At 41.8% G+C, this 8,414-nt stretch overlaps 1 non-coding gene across 1 annotated transcript; it reads left to right on the top strand.

Moving 5' to 3' along the window:
- The first annotated feature begins 5,999 nt into the window (after positions 1-5,999).
- Positions 6,000-6,072, top strand: TRNAG-UCC. The gene has a single exon. It is a non-coding gene; the product is annotated as a tRNA-Gly (tRNA).
- The last annotated feature ends 2,342 nt before the right edge of the window (positions 6,073-8,414 follow it).

Genomic DNA, 8,414 nt, shown 5'->3' with positions numbered 1-8,414 from the left:
TGGGGGATTCTGATGATACCACAAAGAAGTGATCAGGACAAAGCAAGAGTACTTAGACCAGAAGCAACGTTTGCCTCATGTTTTGTTTCTTTTTTAGCCGTGCTGAAAAAGCTTCGATCCCTATGACTACACTCATTGTTTGCTTTCAGCCAAGGGAGCAAGCAGTAGACCAGAGGAAACCACTAGGACTCAGCTTATCACCTGGAAGCTAATTAAGAAATCAAAGCCGGTGAGCGTCATTTTGTGGGAGTTTTAGAATTCTGAGGGTGCTAACATGTAGAGCCTGATCTAAATTCAGGATAGGACCATGAACAGTATGGATTAGTGATGGGAATGATTTTAAACTGGATTGTTTGGTTTTGTTTTACAGTTGAGCTGTACAGATTCTTTATGTATTTTGGGTATTAACTCCCATCTGGTTTATAATTTGCAAATATTTTCTCCCATTCTGTGGGTTGCCTCGTCACTGTGTGGATTGTTTCCTTTGCTGTGCAAAAGCTTTTTAGTTTAACATAGTCTCCCTTGTGGCTCAGCTGGTAAAGAATCTACCTGCAATGTGGGAGACCCCAGTTCAATCCCTGGGTTAGGAAGATCCCCTGGAGAAGGGAAAGGCTACCACTCCAGTATTCTGGCCTGGAGAATTCCACAGTCCATGGGGTCGCAAAGAGTCAGACACAACTGAGTGACTTTCACTTTCATACCCTTGTTTATATTCGTTTTTGTTGCCCATACTTTTGGTATAGTATCTATGAAATCATTGCCAAAACCAATGTTATGAAACTTCCCTTCCATACTTTCTTCTAGGAATTTTACAGTTTCAGGTCTCACATTTAAGTCTTTAAATTATTTCAAGTTGATTTTATGGTATATGATATGGACTATGGTATATATATGAGTCCAATTTCATTGTGTTACATGTGGATATCCAGTTTTTCCAACATTTATTGAAGAGACGATCCTTTCCCTATTGTGCATTCTTGACTCACTTGTTGAAAATTAACTGACCATATACATGTGGATCTATTTCTGGGCTCTATGTTTTGTTCTATAGAAATAAACTTAACTAAGGAGGTAAAAATGTATATACTAAACATAATAAAATATTGATGAAAAAAGTTAAGAGCAACAAATGGGGAGCCATCTGTATTCCTGGATTGGAAGACTTAGTATTGTTTAAATATTCATACTACCCAAAGCAATCTACAAATTCAATGCAATCTCTACAAAAATTCCAAAGAGCTTTTTTTTTTGTTTTTTGTTTTTTTTTTTTACAGAAAAAGAAAACAAATTTCACAACTCATGTGGAACCACAAAAGACCGTAAATAGCCAAATCACTCCTAAGAAAGAAGAACAAAGTTGGAGGCATAACACTTACTGATTTTAAAATATATTATAAAGTTGCAGTAATCCAAACAGGAATAAAAGATCTATAGACCAATGGAAAGCTCTTTTCTTTCAATGCAGCAACCTAGAAGAAGCTTACATCACTTCCACTTCCCATACCTCAGAAATTTGTTACGTGCCTACACTGTGCTCCAAGGAAGGCTGGGAAATGTAACCTTGATTTGAGGAAACCATTTGTTTCACTAAAATTGAGAGAGAAAGGAGAATGATAATTAGCAATCTCTGGCGTATAAAACTTTACCAGTCACTGAGAAATGGCTCATCTGATCTAAGTCACTAATAAACTAAACACATCTTATCTTTATTGTCAATAACTGGACTCACACAAATGTGTTTCCCTATTTATGAAATAGAGATAACAAATGGGAGTTAATGTTTATAAGGTGTCAGAGCATCTGCTACATAGTAGGTGGTCACGAAGGGTCCCTTTTCCCCATTTTACTCTGGAAATTCTATCAGGAAGTCTGAATTATCTAGCCAGATGAAGGTTTAGAACTCAGATTCGATTTGTTCTTAGGAATTTCTTCTTCTAGCTGGACACACATACTCAGAGGCAGCAGCTGGAGAGCTTAAGATAAATGATTTTGAAAGCTTCTCTCTGAGCACACAGAGTTTTCAGAGACAAAAAAATAAATAAATAAAAGCCATAAGGCCTCAGGATGTACAGTACACCCAAAGCCTAGTGATCAAGTTAGAAAAAGTATGATTTCATCCAACATACCCACGTGGAATCAGAACCCCCTAGGGTTGATTAGTTGAGGCTCAATCAGCATTTATGCTTATATAAAAGAGACATCCACCCACAAGATGAAAAATAAATAAATGGAACACTGAGACTTTGCTAATTGTGAAAATAAAATTTAAAGGCCGTTTGTCACTTTCCTGTCATTTTGTGTCACAAAGACTTACAGTCCCCATGGGCGAACTTACTTATTCCTCCATCCTGTCATCTAGGTCAGAGAAGAAGACAATATGACAAACAAATTATTGTGTGTTAACAGAGCCCTGGATTTTTTAAAAGCAGCTATAAAGAACTTTTATTAGGACATTAAGGGAAACTTGAATATGGATTGCTTAATAGTTGAATAATACTGAGACCATATTAAGTTTTAGGGTTTTTTTTTTTTTTTATCATTTTGTCTGCTAGACAAAGGTCACACTTGGCTTTTGTGCTGGTCTGAGTTCTGTCTACTTCACTGGGTCTCTGTTAATCCAAGAGCAGGTGTACATCTTGCTAAATTTCACTGAATGCAGGGAACCCCAGAGACCAGAACCCTGATGTTTGCAAGACTCCCCATCCCAGCTTCATTGACTGTCTAGTCTTCATTTCAATTTCATTAAGTGACTGGTGAGCTCAAGAAGGCAGGGCTCTTTGTGTTTATTCATGGAACTGGAGCACATAGTAAGTGTTCAGTAAGTATCTGCTGGGTAAATGAATTGGATATAGGAAGCTAACAGATATTGGCATATGGATTTTGGTATTGGATAGCAGTGTGGAACTTGGTTATTAAGTCCACTTATAAGTTATCTCTTGAGTTTGCTTTCTGGATAATCATATCAACTGTGAAAACTGCCAGTTCTTTGTTTCTTTGAACTTGCTTATTAAGTCCACTTATTTATAAGTTATCTCTTTTGAGTTTTGTTTTTGGACAATCATATCAACTGAGAAAACTGCCAGTTTGTTTCTTTATCCCCAATCCTTGTAGATTTTCTTTTCTTTTTCTTACTATGCTGGCAAGATCTTCAATGCTGCCTAAAAGTGTTGCCCACAGCCTTTCTTGCCCTGTGCCTTATTTCAGAAAGAGTGCCTTTCTTTGAGTACCATTCTTTATGGCATTTTAGTAGCTACTTTAAAAAATTAAGGAATTTTCTATTTCTATTAATAGTTTGCCCAGAGGTTCTTTTTTATTCTTTTAAAGTGACTTATGGGTATTCCCATTCATTTTCCACTTGCCATTTTAAGAGATGGTCTTCTAACACCACTGAGAAATAATCTGCTTTCCAGCGTCTCACAGTTGAATTCCCAGTTTCCTCGTTAGTGAGAGGGGCTTAGTTCCTGCCTTATCTTTTGTGCGCTGTAAAGTATGTCAATATGGAGGAGCAAATCAAATTCTTAAAAATTGGCATTGTGTCGAGTCAGTCTCTTGTCACGCTGTATTACATGTAAGTTACCAGGAATGAGATATCCAGGCTATATAAAATCCATAAAAATGCAAAATACACATTGCAAATTCCAAGCTGACTTACGGAGCTGTACAGAGAGCGAGACCCTGGGTCCTCAGGATCTTTTTCTCTTTCATTATATGTGAGAATTTCAGTTGTGCTGCTAATTACAAGAACCCTGAGATCTCAGCATCGCAATGGGATTAATGACAGCAGCAAAGACTCAGAGAGAGAAATCGATTTTTTTTAAGTCAATAAAAATGCAACTATAATCTATTTCCTGAAAGGGGAGGGGTCACCTAGCTGATCCCTCCCTGAGGCTGGAAGAAGCTTAAGAGCTCAGCGACTCAAAAAAGGTTTCAGAATTCTCTGGACTCCGCTCTCTTCCCATTCTTGTCATTCTACACCCCCTAACCCCACCCCCATCGCCCTTCCAATCCTCGTCCTGACATCTGTTTTTTTCATCACTGTCAGTGAAAACAAGCATGGTGCTGCCTGAAACCCACAAAGAGCAACCTCCAGGGAAGAAAATATCAATCATAGGTGTGTGAATCATCACCCCCAAGAGCTGGCATGCTGTTGACTTGCACCAGAGCCTGTATTTTTCATTGAATGCTGAAAATCAGCCTTCATGTGTATGATTCGGGGTAGGGATGGGGGTGGGATATATAAAACTCAAGGGTTTCAGGAACTCAGCACTGGCAAAAGTCTGGGTGTGGGGAGAGAGAGAGATGGGTGGATTCATTTTGGCATCTAATCAGTCCCTGGGAATAGTAAGAAAATGGGAAGGGAGTCAGCTTATCAGCATACTTACTTGCAACGAGGGCCCCCTGAAATGCTTCCTAATTCCCTTTGCAGAAGGACCCAGGGAGGAAAGCCACTGTCACAGGCAAAATTCACTTGCTTGAACATTCTCTTTAATGAGCAGATTCATTCATTTTCTAGGGAGCACGATCGTTTTGTCTCTAGCACACCATGATGAGGACTGGCTGGTGCAATCAATTCCACCCGACACCCATCAATTCAGTTAAACAACCAGTGGGCAGGGAAGAAAAGCCAGAAATCAATAGCAGTTGTTTCATTGGATTGACGGGTTACTTCAGGCTCTTCAGATCCATCTGTTGGCTGATGTGTTCAGTTGCTGCCATGCCTGCAAAGTGTCACATGGGAACTTCAGGCCAAGGCAGACCCTACCGGGAGGTGACAACCAGAGGAGGCAGGCTCACTGTGGGCAGCGGGTGCTTCTTTGGCCAGGCTGACCCTGCTGACACGTGCAGCCACAAGCATCACGGTGGGCAACTCGCCTCTGGTGAATGGTGAATCGCCATAACAGCCACTTTTGCGGTATGCCTTCTGTGAGGGCCCTTTACAAACATTATTACGTGACTTTTAACAAACCAGCAGGGTAGGAATTGTCACCCTTCCCTGCTCTTTTCTTGCATGAGGTTTTTGGAGAGGCCATTTACTTGGCTAGCCAGCAGTGAGAGGAAGCAGCGGCATTCAAACCCACCCCTGTCCCTTGTCAACGCTGACATTCTTTGAAGGATCCTTTTATCTCTGGATAGCTTAGTGGCTGAGGACAGATTCTGCAATCTGACAGAGATGGGTTCAAATCCTGCCCCTTCCTGGGGGACCTTGTGAAACTTATATAACTTTTCTGAATTTCTGCCTTTCCATCAGTGACAGATTTTTATTTTGGGGGGCTCCAAAATCACTACTTATGGTGACTGTGGCCATGAAATTAAAAGATGCTTGCTCCTTGGAAGAAAAACTATGACAAACATAGTGTATTAAAAAACAGAGACATCACTTTGTGAACAAACGTCCATGTAGTCTAAGCTATGGATTTTCCAGTAGTCACGTATAGATGTGAGAGTTGGACCACAAAGAAGGCTGAGCAACAAAGAATTGATCCTTTCAAATTGTGGTGCTAGAGAAGACTCTTCAGAGTCCCTTGGACAGCAAGGAGATCAAACCAGTTGACCCTAAAGAAAATCAACCCTGAATACTCATTGGAAGGACTTATGCTATAGCTTCAATACTTTGGCCACCTGATGCGAAGAACCGATTCTTTGGAAAAGACTCTGATGCTGGGCAAGATTGAGGGCAAGAAAAGAATGGGGTGACAGAGGATGAGATGGTTGGAAGGCATCACTGACTCAATGGACATGAATTTGAGCAAACTCCAGGAGATAGTGAAGGACAGGGAAGCCTGGCGTGCTGCAGTTTAGGGGGTCACAAAGAGTCAGATACTACTTCACAAGTAAACAACAACAATCTGCAACATGGGTGGGAATAATACCTATTCATTGAAGCAAAGTATATACCAAGTCCATTGCAGGCCTGGGATATTATAAATGTAGAAAAGGCTGGGCTTTTTCCTTAACCTTTATTCTTAGTAATATCATTAAAAGTAGTGCTATGACAGACTTCCCTGCTGGTCCAGTGGTTAAGACTCTGCACTTCCACTGCAGGAGACCCAGGTTTGATCCCTGGTCAGGGAACTAAAATCCTGCATGTCAGAAGATGTGGCCAAAAAAAATTTTTTTTAAGTAGTGACTTGAGATTTATTAAACTCCTCTTATGGCTACAAGCCTTCCTCTTTTCTTGTCCCTGCCACTTACAAATCCTTGGCAAGGTCTTCGTTTGGGTGTCAATGTTTAATTGCCTACCTCTGAATTTTAGTGAACATTTATCACTAGATGACCCACAGAGGCTTCTACTAAGCCTACTCTCTTCATTCAACATTTTAAAATGCCCTTGGGTTTCTCGTTCACTTGCCTGGAGAAGGCAATGAAGATCCATGAAAATGCTGACAGTGAAGAGAAACCCCACTTCTATGAAGTTCAAGAACAGGCAAAACTAACTTAAGACAGTAGAAGTCAGACCAGTGGCTACTTCTTGGAGGCCAGTGGGAATTGATGGGGAAGGGGCAGTGGGAGACTTTGGTGCTGGAAATCTTTTCTACTTGGATCTGGACATTTGAGCTGTATGGCTATGATGGTGCCCTGTACTGTACATGGGCTCCACCAGAGTTAAGGAGAATTGAAGTCTTAATTGTGCAGAAGGCATCTCTTGTGCTCACAGAAAGCTGTAAACTGCCCCCACCCACCTATGTCCCTGGGTAACAGATAAATTATTCCCTCACAGTGGAGTGAACCAGTTGGAATGAGAGTTGGTCCAGGGAGGCGGTAACACTGGAAAATGGGAACACACCGCATCACCAGATGTGCGTACAAAGGAACTGAATGGCTTTCAGATTTACTCTTGTTCCTAAACAAATGTGGTAACTACCTTTGATCAAGTACCTGTTTTGAGCTAACTATAGGTACGTATATTTTTTTCTCTAGCTTTTCCAACCACCTTATAAGGTGAGTATCTTTTGTTCCATTTTACAACTGAATTTGTAGGTTAGAGAAAACCCTTGTGGCTCAGATGGTAAAGAATCCACTTGCAATGCAGGAGAACTGGGTTCGATCCCTGGGCTGGGAAGATCCCCTGGAGAAGGGAAAGGCAACCCACTCCAGTATTCTGGCCTGGAAAATTCCATGGGCTGTGAAGTCCATGGGGTCGCAAAGTGTCAGACATGGCTGAGCGACTTTCACTTCAAAGAAATATCATAACAGTAAACAGTGAAGCAAGATTTTAACCCTGGCCTGTCTGGCTTTTTAGCCAAGGAGCGTAAGCTCTGCCAAGTGACTGGGTTTCCAGCTCCAGCTCTGCATTGCCTACCTGTGTGTCCTTAGGCGAGTACCTTGGCCTCTCTGTGCCCATCTCTCAGTTTCCCCATCTGCAGAAATGGGGGTGGTGTTGGCAGATATATATTGTGGGGTTGTGAGTTAAGTTGTATGGCACTTAGAGGGCTTCCCAGCTGGCTCAGTGATAAGAATCAGCCTACCAATGCAGGAGATGTGAGAGACACGGGTTTGAACCTTGGGTCTGAAAGATCCCCTGGAGGAGGAAATGGCAACACACTCCAGTATTCTTGCCTGGAGGATCCCATGAACAGAGGAACCTGGCAGGCTACAGTCCATGGGGTCACAAAGAGCCAGACATGACTAAAAGGGACTTAGCATGCACACATGCATGCTTTGTGATCAGGACAGAGAAATGTGTTAAAGAAAGCACATTTTAAGAAATTTAATTGAAACATTTTAGGTGTGGGCAAATACACATAACATTTACCACCTTCACCATTTTTTAATGCACAGTTGGGCAACATTAAGCACATTCATATTGTCCTGCCACCATCACCACCATCTATCCCCAGATCTCTCAGCAAACACTTTAAAGCCCCTTCCCAAATGGCTGAAGTTCTAATTTTACTTCCTAAGAAATTATCTTCAGCTTTTCCCCAGCACGTAATGAAAACAGAGCCCAATATCTGTTCCCCTCGGTTTTCCCACTAGGTGATAGGATGGCTGTGGCTGTGAGTGAAAATGGTGAAATATGATGATCAAGTATCCCAAGAGCTTGTGTTCCCAATGGCCAAGTGCCCAAAGGCCACTTGTTCTTAGTAAAAATGCCCTGCATCCCGGGGAAATGTAAGCGGTCCCAGCAAGCAGGTTTCCAATAAATAAAAAGCTTATCAGTCAAGGTTTAGCCTATGCTTTTGTCCAGCCATCCTTTTCAAAGCATGCCAATGACGCCTCTTGTGGCGCCCTGTGAAAGCGTTTCAAAAAGGTTTCCTTGTGACTCAGCTGGTAAAAAATCTACCCACAATGCAGGAGGCCTGGGTTCAATCCCTGGGTTGGGAAGATCCCCTGGAGAAGGGAAAGGCTACCCACTCCAGTATTCTGGCCCAGAGAGCTCCATGGACTGTATAGTCCATGGGGTCTCAAAGAGC

The sequence above is a fragment of the Cervus elaphus genome, chromosome 30 (genome assembly GCF_910594005.1).
Source record: "Cervus elaphus chromosome 30, mCerEla1.1, whole genome shotgun sequence".
NCBI lineage: Eukaryota > Metazoa > Chordata > Mammalia > Artiodactyla > Cervidae > Cervus > Cervus elaphus.
Note: the sequence above shows the minus strand (reverse complement) of the source record. Positions and strands in the feature narration are given on the sequence as shown.